Source organism: Furipterus horrens, unplaced genomic scaffold, assembly GCF_987537825.1.
Source record: "Furipterus horrens unplaced genomic scaffold, mFurHor1.1.pri manual_scaffold_15, whole genome shotgun sequence".
In the NCBI taxonomy this organism is placed as follows: Eukaryota; Metazoa; Chordata; class Mammalia; order Chiroptera; family Furipteridae; genus Furipterus; species Furipterus horrens.
This window is the reverse complement of record NW_028327185.1, coordinates 10,527,324-10,542,338: the sequence shown is the minus strand read 5'-3', so window position 1 is coordinate 10,542,338 and position 15,015 is coordinate 10,527,324. Positions and strand designations below refer to the sequence as shown.

Genomic DNA, 15,015 nt, shown 5'->3' with positions numbered 1-15,015 from the left:
CCTGCCTCCCTCAGGCTCCCTCCTGCCTGCCCTGGGGCTTGCCTCCCTGGCCAGTCAGGTCCCGGCAGAGGGGAGGTGGCTGCTGAGCAGGGCAGGACTTAGCTAAGGGGCCTTGGGCACAAGCAACAGCAGGGAGGGGCAGGGGAGAGCTGGTACCTCGAGGAGGGGCTGCCTGAGAGAACGGGGGCCTGGACGCGAGGGGAGTGGAGTTGTGTCTGCGGGTGGCAAGGCTTGCCTCTCTCCTCCTGCGCATTAGTTGAGTAGAGAATTCTGGAAGCTGGAGGGCGAGGAGCCTGACTGAGGACTGAAACCTGTGCTGAATAGCTGGGCAAGTGCAATGCATTTTGCTGTGACACACGACGGTTACGATGTCACTAGGTGATGGGGATTTTTCAGCTCCATTATAATATTATGGGACCAATATTGTATATGTCATCCATGATTGACCGAACTGTCATTATGCGGCGCGTGACTGTATTTGCTCAGTGTTTCTCTCTCCCACTGCTTGTAAATTCGTGAGAACGATGTGTGTTCTCACCATTGAATCTATAACAATGCTTGGTTCTTAATAGGTTCTCAATATACATTTGTTGATTGACTGAGAAAGAGCAACCTTTCTACTCTAGATAAAGATGGGACTTTTATTCTTACAATGTCCCAAAACCAAATACCATTAGTTTTTATTTTTTAATTAAAAAGTTTTCTTTTTATTGATTCTAGAGAGAGGAGAAGGGAGGGAGAAAGAGAAGGAGAGAAATATCAATGTGAGAGAGAAACATCTCAGTGCCCCACCTGAGAACTGAACCAGTGACCCTTTGGTTTGCAGGATGATGCCCAACCAGCTGAGCCACGTGGGCCAGGGCTCATTAGTTTTTATTCAAACAACTTTGATTTCATTCAAGCCAAGAACATCTTGGTCCTTAGACAGTGGATTCAGGAGGGAACCTCAGGGCATCTTCATCCTGTCTCATTGTGGAGAAATAGCAACCAGAGCACCAACTTATCCTTCTTTGTCTCCCACTGTCTTCCCAAGTACCAGAGCAGGGCTGGGGCCAGTGCTGTGGACCAGAGATTAACAAAGCAGAGGTACAGGTGCTTTGGCAGCTGTGGGCTCACCTGCTGGCATCGTAAACATCTAACCCCAGGAACACATGGCTTCACATTCCTGGAGAGGCGGTGCTGGGCTCCAGTCTGCTTCCGGTCTCCCTGAGCTGTGCTGCCCACTGCTAGGGGGTTGCTGTGGGAATATGTGAAGCTTTGGGGTGCGGGTCTCGAAGTGCCCCTGAGTTGTTATCACAGAATTAATACGGGGGCCCAATGCCTGAGATGACCTCTGGGACACTTTCTCCCCTTCTCCTTCAGTCTGTTTTGGAGGGGAGGATGTGGCTAAATGAACTTCAGGCTCATTGCTTCCAGCTACAGAGGGAGGGCATAAAGGGGAAGCAGACTCCTTTTCAAGTGGTAAGGCCAGCCTATCTATCTCTCTAGACAGAATCGTGCCTTGCCGTGACAAAAGGTCCAAAGAACATTGTCAACTCATCATCTTTGGCCCGGAATGAAGTCAGTGAATACTGAGAGGCAAGGGATCTGAGGGCCTCATGTTATCTACATACTTGTCACCTCTACCTAGAACCCATCAGGCCCAATGAGCCCCATCACAGAGAAACTTAGAACCTACCCATACCGAGGTAGAGATGGACAACAGCCTTTGTTTGTCTATAAAACATGTACTTTTTCTTTCTTTTCTTTTTTCTTTTTGGTGGAAAATGAGGAAGTAGAATGAATGTAACCTTTGGAGTCAGACGGACCTGGGTTCCTCTCCTGGCACTGCCCCTTCCCAGCCGTATGTCACTTAAGCCTTAGCTTCCTGTTCTGCAATGTGAGAGAAAAGTCCCGTCTAACGAAGCAGTAGGGAGAATTCAGCAAAAGCACTAAGTGTTGTGTATGGGGAACAACTGGATCCCCTTTGTCTGAATTTGGAGACAGTACAAGTTCTGAGTCTGGGTTGTGCCCGGGAGAGGAGGTAAGTGAAGTGAAGATCAGATTCTAGCAACTATACCAGCCAATGTGGTCAACTGGCCACCGCCCTCATCTGGTGGCTGGTAGAGGCCTGCCACCTGAGAGTCGGCTTGTTTTGATCCTACAAAGTAAATAAGCCACAATGATGGTTCAGTATTTGGGAGCGGCCTCCCTGACTCACCCACTCTGTCACCTCGCCGGGTGAGACTCCAATCTCAGGCCCACACGGTGTTACGTTTGGAAGGAGATCAGTTTTCCTTTTCAGAGGAACATGGACACCATGACCTCCAGGCGAATATGGAGCTCCAAAGCTGCTTTTTTATTGAATTTATTGGGGTGCCTTTCGTTAATACAATTATATAAGTTTCCTTGGAGCTTCGAAGCTTCAAAGGTAACTGGTTATAACCTGTCCTAAGTCAGAAAGGCTTGAAATGCTGCTGTAAGACATGTAAGGGATTTGTTTGTCCCTATCAGCTAGAGGGGACTATCAGAATCTCTTCTCCCTCTCCACAGCTGCAAGAGCAATTCTGTCACCTGCCCCCAGCCGGTCATCAGCCGCGCTTTGGCTTTCGTCTTAGCAACATTCTCAATGGGCAGAACAGCTGGGTTCTGTAATTCCACCTCTTTCTCCACCTTCACCCACGGGTAACTCTAGGCTGAACAAACACTGCCAAAGGAAACATACATTATTCAGGAAATGTGAGCTTGTAGGTCCCACGCCCACAGCGCGTATCAGGCACTCACCCGAGGGGTGTGTTGCAGATGCTGAGTTTCCTATTGTTTCAAAAAATATGGAGCTAACAATCATTAAAGGAAGATGCCCAAGTGACACTCCTGTGGATTGTTCTTGTAGGAAAAACAAAAAAATTTTGGTGGGCAGAGTTCAAGCCGATAACTTGTCTACCTAACCTATTCTTTTAGTCCTTCCAAGCTGGTTTCACAAGGTTTTAAATAAGTCACCCAGTTGTGGGCAGAGCATTATCTTCTGGGAACTACTCCCAGGTACTGAAATACTACTCAAGAATGATTAAGGCATGGTCCCAAGGCCAAGGGTTTAGGGCCACAATCACACTTCACTATGTGCTGATCACACATGAAGTTCTTTAAAATAATAATTTATTTAATTTTTTTATTTTAGAAAGAGGGAAAGGGAGGGGGAGAGGGAGAGAAACATCTATTGGCTGCCTTCCATATGTACCCTGACTGGGGACTGGACCCGCAACCAGGCATGTGCCCTGACCAGGACTTGAACCAGTGACCTTTCAGGTCATGGGATGACACCTAACCCATTGAGCCACACTGGCTGGGGCTGGATGTTTGGTTTGACTTGTAAACCTTAACAGGTTGTTGCTTAGCAATTCAAATATATATAGAATCATAAAGTATATGATATTTATCCTTTTTTTTTGGTTATAACATTATTGCCCTGCAGTGAAGGTGGCAGGTATCAGAAATATTTGCATATAGGCCATGTCTTGTATGGTGTGCGCATTCTAGATTCCTGCCTTGGCACGGATGCTAACCACGCAGATGCCAATTAGGAAACTCAAATCCAGTCATTACTCAGAGATTAAATATTTCAACACTGTGTCTCCAACGATAATTAAAGGCAGGGAGCCTCATTGCTGGGAGAACAGAAACACAGAGAGGCAGACAACTATTTTTGGAATTGTTCTTATCTCCAATTCAGTCCACTGTACATTTTCTCAACTTGTTCATAGTATTTCCAACCTTACGAATCAATCAAAATAAAATGCCATAAAGTGACATATATGTCATAAATGGCCTAGGGAGGGGGGAGGGAGGAGGTAGAAGAAGAGATGGTGAGAACCAGAGGGATGGGCCTTTCCTCTCCCAGAAAAGGTTAAGAAAGGAAAAGGAATAATTAAAATCCATAATGTGTATCGAATTTTAAGGGGTGGTACAATTCAGTATTTTTTTAAAAAAGATTTTATTTATTTATTTTTAGAGAGGGGGAAGGAAGGGAGAAAGAGAGGGAGAGAAACATCAAAGTGTGGTTGCCTCTCACGCACTCCCACCTGAGGACCTGGCCCACAACCCAGGCGTGTGCCCTGAGTGGGAATCAAACCAGCGACCCCTTGGTTCACAGGCCGGTGTTCAATCCACTGAGCCACAGCAGCCAGGGCTGGTATAATTCAACTCTGACCAAAATTTACTCTTTGTATTTTGTTGTATCATCGAATTCAAATTATGTTTGCAAGAGTATAAAGAAAACACAAAGGATGTGCATGTCTATTTAATGAAACTCATCACTTGATAAATATCAAGGTTTCTGTCATTTTACAAATAGCAGAATATACATATATTCAGAAGAATGATTTGTTGAGAGAATTAAATTTTAAAATTCCATTTCCTATCACCTAAACATTTGGTTAACTATCTTCTGGTTACATTTTTCTCTTAAAAAAAATTATCTATTGATTTTTGAGAGAGAGAAGAAGGGAGAGAGAGAGACAGACAGAGAGACACATGAATTTGTTGTTCCACTTACTTATGCATTCATTGGTTGCCTCTTGGATGTGCCCTGAATGAGGATAGAACTTGCAACCTTGGCATATTGGGATGATGCTCTAACCAACTGAGCTACCTGGCCAGGGTCACATTCTTCTCTTTTTATCCTGCTGTTTTGGCATCAGGTAAGCACCTGCTTAATGGCTTTAAAAAATAATAATAAAATAAGTCAGTATAGGTAAAGTGTTTTAAAGTACCATATTAGTATGTACAACTATTATTATTTCTGAGTCTAGAAATTGAGAGAACTAAAACTATTTTGAAGGTAATGAGAATAGTTTACTGTATTTTTAATACCCGTTACAGCACAGATATTTCTAAAGTGGTTCAGGAAACACCATACATTTCAATAACACATGTTGACTGTACAGAGCGTAAGGCAGGTAGACATATAGCAGGAAGCTCTACTTACACCAACTAAGATTCATCCCGGTTGGTTACTTTTTCTGACAAGTAGCATGACATCACAGCATCCAAAATGCGCACTTTTTCACAGGTGATATTACATAATCCATAGATAATAAGGAACTGCTCTTAAAAACTTACAAACCTATCTCTACCCGAAAAGGAATATATATATATTTTTAGTGATATTTACAAAGAAAAATGTTTAAAGTCTTTTCCTTCTTATTCAATATCCCTCTGAATTTTATTGTTGTAGGTGGGTATCGTAACATAATAAATAGCCAGCTACAATAGAATTAGACTTATTTTATTTCAGTTATCAAAAAGAATTGATTATAGTGTGGGTACTAGGAGAAACAAAGAAAGTACTGTTCTTTCTGTTAGGTTGATATTAGCATTGTGGTCACATAAGAACATAAGTATATTTTTAAGATATGCGCACTGAAATAGGTAGGAATGAGTTGAAATAATTTCTAGTGTTAAAATAATTCAGAGACAGTCTCTCTTTTCCTCCCTTGCTGCTTGAAGATTAGCCACCATCATGAACGACACAGTGACTATCCGGACCAGGAAGTTCATGACCAACAGACTACTTCAGCGGAAACAAATGGTCATTGATGTCCTTCACCCTGGCAAGGCAACAGTACCCAAGACAGAAATTCGGGAAAAACTAGCCAAAATGTATAAAACCACACCAGATGTCATCTTTGTGTTTGGATTCAGAACCCATTTTGGTGGTGGCAAGACAACTGGCTTTGGCATGATTTATGATTCCTTGGATTATGCAAAGAAAAATGAACCCAAACATAGACTTGCAAGACATGGCCTGTATGAGAAGAAGAAGACCTCGAGAAAACAGAGAAAGGAACGCAAGAACAGAATGAAGAAAGTCAGGGGGACCGCAAAGGCCAATGTTGGTGCTGGCAAAAAGAAGGAGTAAAGATTCTTCAGTGACTTTATCTGTGCTGATGATGCAGATTTTTCATGAGGATTAATAAAATACCTTTTATGTTTCTGGTTATTTGAAATATAAAAAAAAAAAAAATTCAGAGACAAAGGGATAGTATAGTAAAATTTCGCTAGTTGTTAATCTAGGTGATGGGTATATGAAGGTTTATTGCTCTTACTGTCTACTTTTGTGTAAGTTTAAAATTTTTACGTAATAAAAAGGTTTTTTAAAAAGACTAATTGGTTTAACAGTTATTCATTTATTTTTGCACATGCGCAGCGTGAATTAGGTAGAGAATTCTGCTGTACTCGTTTCTCTAGCTCAGGGGTTCCCATACTTGGGTGTGCAGGTTTGGTTAAAACATGGCTGCGTCCCATGCCAGAGCTTCTGATTTGATGGTTCTGTGCAGGGCCCAGGAAACTGCACTTCTAACAAGTTCCCGGTTGATGCTGATGCTGCCGGTCACGGACCACGCTCTGAAAAGCATCTGTTCTAGACCATCCTGGTTGGTTTTTCTGCAACCAATTTCATTTCCTTCATTTCAAATCAAGCACGCATGAGTTTTAACTGCTCACATGGACCAATTTCTAATCCTACTCCTTTTATTCTGGAATATCCTGAAAGTAAACAATTTGAGAATTTGTTATTAAGGCTCTTCACTGTTTGGTCCTGACACACCTAGCTTTCCCATCTCACCTTTGACTATTCTCCAGCAATATCAGGCTCTCTGACATTTAAACAAGCCGCATCAGTACCTTTGCCCATGCTATCATCTCCTGCTGCTGGAAGGCGCGCACACGCGGGCACGCGCGCGCGCACACACACACACACACACACAGACACAGCATCCAGGCTCCAATCAGAACCCTTCTTCCTCCATGAACCTCTTCTAAGCTATCAGCATCCATGGTGATCTCTTCCACTGAAAACCTTTCATTTTACATTCATTATATCCTGCCTTGAAAGAATCTTTTATTATTGTTAATTATATGCATGCATTTTATTTCTTCAATAAACTAAACTCCTTGAGGGCAGGGCAGGGCTTTATACAGAACATCTTTGTGCGGCCTACAGACTGTGGCCCAGAACTATGTACTTAATAGGCAAGTTCATTTTCCCTACAAACTTGTGGGGCAGGGGGCGGGGGGGGTGGTGGTGGGGTGGCGCGTATTTTTGTCTCTAAAGTAAATAATGGGATGGAACCTGAAGGCTCTGAGTGTGGAAGCAGCAGCGAGTTCATCAAATACTAATATCTAGTGCTCGGAGGATAATTACTTTTTATGTGGGTCTCTGAGACCTTTCGATGAAAGGCACTTGAAAGGCGCCCCAAACTATGATGATGATTCTTGTATCTCTTTCGAAGCTTCCTACCACATTTCACAGCACCCCCAGGTCTTCTCTGATTGGGAGGAGTCGAGGGCTTCTCCTCTGATGGTGGATAACAGGAGACTTCCCAACACTGCCCAGGATTTTCAGGGAAAATGACTTTAAAATAAAACGGGAGGTACTGAAAATTTCGACATAACAAACACTTGGCTTCTTGAGCAAAACTGAAGCCGAGATGCTCCGTTTCATCCTCCAGCAGAGAGATCCCAGGCTCTGGCCTCCATTCTGGGCTTTCTTCCCTACATTAGTCTCACTCATGGGTTCTCAGGCATCAGGATTCTGCCTGTTACCTGGATTCAAACCTCCATGTTCAAGTTCCTGCAGCTCAAAGGTGTTTTTGCTGAGTGTATAGATTTTGGCCTGTGTACTTCAGGGAGCATTATGGATCTCCCTCTCCCTCTCTCCCTCTCTCTCCCCGCCCCCCCCCCCCCACTTCTGATGTAGGATATAGCTCAAGTGGTTTGTTGACTAATTGAAGGTTGCGTCAACCTCTAAGCTCAGGCTTCTCTCTCTAGCCTCCATTTTCCTGGATAACAACTTTCCTCTTGCTTTATTCCTGCATCCCTGTTTGGGTTGACTTGGCTGGCTACCACTTGAGAAATCATTCATCAACCATAAAAAAAAGTCTCTTCTGAATCCCTAGCTATAACTGCCTATGTTAGATGAAAAGAAAAGGTATCCAATACTTGCACAGGCCCAGGCAGACACGGGCATGGTTATAATTAAGCAGTAAATCATAACAAGGTACTGTTAGAGCTTGCCTTGGATGTGCTGAAAAAAGTCAGAAGTCCTCACCTGCCAATGGGAAATGGAAAAAAAAAAAAAGGAATAGCCTGATCAAGCTTGACCAGACAGGGCTCATACCTGGCACGATCATAAAGCCAGAATGAACAACCCAGTGTGCAAAGAGCCAGGGTTATATTCCAAGCCAGAGACTAATTCCCTCATTCGAAGCAAGACCAGGTCAAACCATTTCCTGGTTGGCAAGGAGCAACTTCGATTTGACTAATGCATGAGATTAGAAGTCCTTGAACTGCTATGACTGGTGTGCCATGGAAGCCTGCAATTTAATTAAAACAACACCAAAACTCCCGTAACAAGGAATCCAGAGCCTCAATTAGAAGGTGCAGGTTTTGAACCTGGGTCCACCATCAGTTAACCAGGATCTCAGTGCTCCGCGGCTCCCTGCTGAGACCTCCAAGGCACATTGTTGGCATTTGCCCCTCCTTGCCCGGGGACTTCAATGTGGGTGGCCCTTGAGTCCTGACTCAGACTTTAGGAAAACAAATAAACAAGCAGCAAAGGAGGCCCTGACTCTGAGTCTGTAACTGCCCTTTGAGCCCAATTCAGGATATGCTTCCGTCAAAGAGGGAGGTCACTCTCCTAGGCAAATGTAACCATGATAACTTAATGATGCCTCCTCCCCACTTGACTTTCCTAGGAAAATGCTTCCTGAGGTATCACAAAAGGCTCGTTGCCTTTGGAACGAAAATCCCTCAGTAATTTGCAGGCTGGGTCCTCATCAGAGGATCTGATTCTGGAAGAGACTTTGGAGATCATAGAGCTGAATGGCAGGTTTTTAGTGCCTTCTTTTAGAATGCTCCAAGGTAAAGGGATAAAAAGGGTTTGTCACAGCTGACAAAGTGCCACGCCTGGTGTCATAGCATGTCATAGCACCACAGTCTGAAGCATGGTCACAAAGTGTGGCCCCTGACCATCTGACAGCCCAAGCCTCGCCTGGAACTTGTTAGAAATGCAGACTCCCAGGCCTCCCCCAAGACCTACAGAATCAGAAACCCTGGGGGTAGGACCCAGCAATATTTTTAAAAATTTTAAAAAGATTTTATTTATTCATTTTTAGAGAAAGGGGAAGGGAGAAAGAGAGGGAAAGAAACACCAATGTGTGGTTGCCTCTCACGCTCCCCCAACTGGGGACCTGGCCCACAACCCAGGCATGTGCCCTGACTGGGAATTGAACCAGTGACCCTTTAGTTTGCAAGCCAGTGCTCAATCCACTGAACCACAGCAGCCAGGGTGGGACCCAGCAATATTTTAATAATTTCTTTGGTTGGCGAAAAAAAAAAAAAAGTATATTTCTATAGGGAGGAAGTTGGTGGGGGGAGTTTTATTGTCTACTTTGAGTGTGCTTAATATTTTTATAAATAACCATTTCTGTCCTTTTGCAACTCAATTTTTTCATGTAAACATCAGAAATGACCTTAATTTGTCATCTTAACCAAGAGGAGGAGGATGCGGTAGCAGGACATTCTCTTTTTACCAGCCCTTCAGCTCATGGTGAAAAAAAGATTCCACTCAGAGAGTCTTCCTGCCCAACCCGGACCCGGAGGCCCCCAGGCAAGGAGTTTCCCCGAGCAGCTCAGAAGAGCCCTGGCCAGCTGAGGTCAGGGAGACAAGGCTTGGCTGTCGTCCGACAGGAAAGAAATCTGGGAGTGTGCTCAGGAGCCCCACCCGGTCCTCTGGGGCAGCCCGCCAGCCCGGGAAACACCTGGTCCACATATGGTGAGAGGAGCAGAGGGCCTGGAGCCTCGCAGAACCAGAACCAATGTCCTCAGTAACCTTCCTGGGGCTGATAGCAGAATAACATGGTAAGGCGGGGTGTCCCCAGAGGGCTCGGAGAAAGGCATAGTGTGAAGACTGCTCATAGGACATATATTTATTTATTCCATGTGAGTGACATTTTCCTATTTATCTTTCTGCCTTCTACAGATTCAGCTGGGATTTCTTTCTTTTTTTTTAAAGAAAGCTGAGGAATTTCATTATATTTTATTTTTGAAATACTTTATTTATTTATTTTTAGAGAGAGGGGAAGGGAGGGAGAAAGAAAGGGAGAGAAACATGGATGTGTGAGAGATCTATCAATTGGTTGTCTCTCGCACCTGGCCCACAACCCAGGCATGTGCTCTGATTGAGACTCGAACCGGTGACCTTCAGGTTTGCAAGATGGCACTCAATCCACTGAGTCACAGGAGCCAAGGCTCAGCTGGGATTTCTTGAGGGAAGGGTGCCACGACTTGGACTACATGTCCTCTGGGTACCTAGTGAAGTCATTCACCACTGCTGTGTGTGGGGATAAGTCACTTGCTTAATGAAACACTTGGGGAGGCAGTGCAGCCCAATGGTTAGGCGTGTTGATCCAGGAGGACTGGCTTCCATGTGAACTAGCTGTTGAAACTTGGGAAAATTACTTAACCTCTTTGTGCCCCAGGTTTCCACCAGAAATAAAAACTCAGCAATAACCATGTTTACCTTGTGAGGCTCAAAGGAGACAATTCACATCAGTGCCTGGTATGTACTAAGCGCTGAAAAGGTCTCTGACCCATCCTGCCCCTGCCTGCGTCCGCCTCTCTGGTCCTGCCTTCTGCTCTGTGGGACCCTCCTTGCCCGGCCCCCACCAGACACGGATCCCCTGGGCCTCCTCATTCTCCAGTGTTCCCTTAAATGTCACTTCCTCCCTAGAGCGCGGCTGGATCCTGGTCCCCTCAGCCACACAGCACTGTGTTTTTATATTTTTATGACAGCCATCACACCCTCCCTCAGATTTCATAACGCACGAAGGAGCTCAGGCCCGCCGTTGTGCCTTGCGTTTCCGAACCCCGCTGCCGCGCCTGGTGGGAAGCCCCCTAGGACGGGCATATTGAACCCGAAACCCGGCTCAGGTTGACTTATAAAGCGGGAGGACCCCCTCTCCACCCCCCGCAATCACCACACTGTTGTCTGTGTCCGTGAGTTCTTTTTCTCTGTTTACTCTGAAAGTTTGGAAACAAAAATCATTGGCCTTGGAACACTTAGAGCTCAACATACTTTCTCAAAGCCTATTTCTATAGTTTTCATGTTTTCTCATTTTTTTAAACCTTGGAATCAGATTGAACATTATCCTCATTATTCAAGCATGTCTTTTATTGACTTAGTTATTTCCAATCATGTAACAAGCATCCATAAACCCACCCCCAGGGGCCAGTTTGGTGTTTAATCTTCCCCTAGAGGCTACCAGGTGCTGTTGCAGAACTGGGGGCAAGAGAGCGACGTCATTAAATCTGGCCCAAACTTGGTTTCAGGGAGATGGCTCTGGCAGCAGTGTGTGGGATATGGGCGGAGGGGTCTGAGGATGGTGGCAGGGAGCTCCCCCAGGCCCTGAGACCATGAGGGCTGAGACACGGTGTTAGCACTGGGGACACAAGAGCTGGGAGAGAGGTGCGAAGGGTTTGCCCATGGATCAGATTTGGGGGACCACAGAGCATGGGAATCTGTGACGATTCTCAATTCTACAGATTAAGCCTGGGTAGATAGATGGTACCCACTGAGTCAGGGAATTCAAAAGAGAGAGCAAGCTTTGGGGGAAAGGTAACTGACCTTGAGATACATGTGCTACATCCAGATGGCAGAGCGCTGAGAAAGGGTGAGGGAAGAGGCAGGACAAGCACAGGGAACCCCTCTGAAGGGACATCCGGAGGGAGGTGACTGAGAGTGGGAGTATCTGGAGGGCACAAAACTGAGGACGGTTTTTCGGTTTCACACATGTGAAACAGAACTATGCATCCAGGCTGCGAGAAGGAAGCCAGTAGAAATGGAATAGTTAAAAATATCTGATGGAGGAATCTCTTTTTTCTGTCTTATATCTTTGTGAGTGTTGGAATGTCAAGGAAAAGATAATGCTGTTTCCAGGAAGCTACTCTTACTCTCAAATAAGTCCTAGACAGTATCAAAATTATAACATAGACCCTCTTATTTCACGGTCAACAAATATCAATTTCGCTCTGCAAACAAGGCAGATATCCAACATTATAATAATCACACAAAGGAATGTAACTCAGACTGACAGGTGCAGGCCTAATGTCTACATCCACCTCTGCATTTCATGAATATCGTAACAGTATCAGCCCTTCTCATTGGGTTTTCTATTTACACAGATCTATGATGCAAACACACAAGCATTTTCCAGATTCATGCAGATAATAACAGAATATCATTATGAATTCATAACAGACATTGACAGGCTGCACGTGGGGCCCTGATATATATGTACACAGGGAAAGGCAACAAGAAGGAACCTGGCAAGAAGTACATTAAAGATAAAGGCACAACAGAAATGAGTTCCTGAGTGCCGCTCAGGGCTCAGCAGTGACCTTGAGGGTTTCTGGCAGGAGGAGGACACTTGTGATTCACCAAATGTCTTCTTGTCTCTTCCTCCATGGTCTCTCTTCTAGACTATGTGATGTCTCTGTAAGGACACCAGCCGTTATGAGTAGACAGGGAACCGTCTACCCATTCCGCTTCCCTTGTCTCCCACCTGTTCTCTGCTGCCACTGTCTGCAGGCCTTCATTCCCTCTGACCTTGGCAGCAGCCTAATTGTAGGACCTGATAGTAGGCCTTTGTGCTGTGGAATCAGTCAGACCCAAGTTGAAATCCTGGTTCTGATACTGATTGCTGTGTGGCCTATGTCAAGCCACTTAACCTTTCTGAGTCTGTTTCCAGGCTAGCAAAATAGAGATAGCTCCTCAACAGAGGGCAGCTGTTCTTTATACCTCCAATCTCTCCACAGGGCTATTTTTCTAAAATACAGATCTGATCATGTCTCTTTGTTCGAAAGCTACAGTGACTGTGGTCTGGACGTCTGAGCCTGGAGTTAAGAGCCCTCTCTAACTCTCCAGCCATGATCTTCTATGGTTTCCACCCTTTCTTCTGGCTATACAGGCTTTTGCAGTAACTCAGACTTCTTTGTATTCTTTTTTTTAAAGACTTTATTTATTTATTTCTAGACAGAGGGGAAAGGAGGGAGAAAGAAACATCAATGTGGGGTTGCTTCTCACATGCCCCCAATTGGAGACCTGGCCCACAATGTAGGTCTGTGCCCTGATTGGGAATCAAACTGGTGACCCCTTGGTTCGCAAGCTAGCGCTCCATCCACTGAGCCACACCAGCCGGGGTTCAGTAATTCAGACTTCTTGCCATGACCTGAACTCTGTGCTCCCCTCATCTGTGCCTTTCTATAAAGTGTGTGTGTGCTTACTTAATCAGCCTGTCCGATGCCCATCTCTTCAAAACCCAAATTCTCTGCCTGTCTCCTCTCTCTTTCAGTCTCTTTCTCCCGTGTACTCCTATAGGATGTAATTTGTGTTTGTCTGTTATAATGCCTATTACAGCATTTGTTGGTCTGTTATGTGTTATTATGGTTCTAAAACATCTGGAGAATAGAATAGGCCCTTACCGTTTAAAAAAAAAAAGATTTTATTTATTTACTTTTTAGTGAGAGAGGAAGGGAGGGAGAAGAAGAGGGAGAGAAACATCGATGTGTGAGAGATACATTGATCAGTTGCCTCTTGTGCTCCCCCAACTGCGGACCTGGCCTGCAACCCAGGCATGTGCCTTGACTGCGAATTGGTGACCTTTTGGTTAGCTGGCTGGTGCTCAGTTCACTGAACCAGAGCATCCAGGGCAGACCCTCCCCTTTTTGATCTTGCTATCTCTCTGCCCAGTCCCCTCTGTCTCATCTCTCTTTTCCCACATTTAGGATGTAAGAAATAAAGAATTGTGAAATTGAATTGAACAACCCACTCAGACAGCAGGTTTCTAAATCTCAAGTATTAGCTATGATGCTACAGAGGCTCATCTTGACACAGGGAATTCCTTTGTGTTTATTGACTCTGCACATGGGCATGAAGAAGACAGGAATGTCATTGTGTTCAGTTATTACCTTATCCTCCAAGAGGCAGAAAGAAGGACTTAGCTCACCAGCATTGGTCCTAACAAGAAAAATATGTATGGTAAAGTGGAGGGAAAGAAGTCTGTTTGTTTTTAGTACTTAAAGTGAATTGAGCCCCAGAGTACCCTCAAGAATTGCAAGCTGTACCCTCTGGTTTTTTGTTTGGAAATCCCATAATTAACCTCAGACTCTCCAACCTCAGCCTTTTTTGAATACTAATCCCAGGGCATGCTTGCTAATAGATGTAACTTGAAAAGAAGTTCCATAGTCAAATAAGTTTATGAAATATAGGATTTTACAAAGATAACAGCATTTCTCAGGGCTTTTATCATGTTAATGACCTTTGTGAATCCTCTGCTAGGGCGCATAGGTATGGGAGTCTTCTCAAATTTATTTGAAAATGATTTATTTTATTATAGTGCATTGTGGCGACCTAGCATTTCATGAAACACACTTTGGGAACACCGCTCTGATTGAATATTAATATCATTTTGATACTATATATGAATTTTTGGCATCTCCTAATAGCAGCACAAAATGTGCATTATTCCTCTCCCTTTACCAATGTCCAGAGGATTTCAACAGTGATTACGGGATAAATATGCATTTGTATCCTGTATGAGTCCTTTATATAGCCATTACATGTGGATTGTAAATTTTTAGTAAATATTCAAAGAAAAGCCCTCTGCCAACTTATGGAAAGTGAGAGAATTTTTGTGCCATTTCCATCCTTGTCTTCCTACCCAGAGTGGCAAAGATTGTCTACTTTTCAAGACTCTGGGTAGCTGAAAGAGGAGTCCTGTGTTGAAATAAATGTCCTATTACAGTAACAAGGAGGAAATTATTTCTTTGTACACAAAGCAGTTTGTCTTGTCCTTATTTGAAATACATTGAAATAGAAAGTTGTCTGGGGAGAATCTTGATAGCCGAGACTGAAACAGGTTGTTCTGAACAGCCGAGTTTTCGTGACGGTTAGGGTTCACCCCCATATATTCACGAATG

At 44.4% G+C, this 15,015-nt stretch overlaps 1 pseudogene; it reads left to right on the top strand.

Annotated features, from left to right (window-relative positions):
- Positions 1-5,462: 5,462 nt before the first annotated feature.
- On the top strand, positions 5,463-5,971 carry LOC149992392 (small ribosomal subunit protein eS24 pseudogene; annotated as a pseudogene).
- The last annotated feature ends 9,044 nt before the right edge of the window (positions 5,972-15,015 follow it).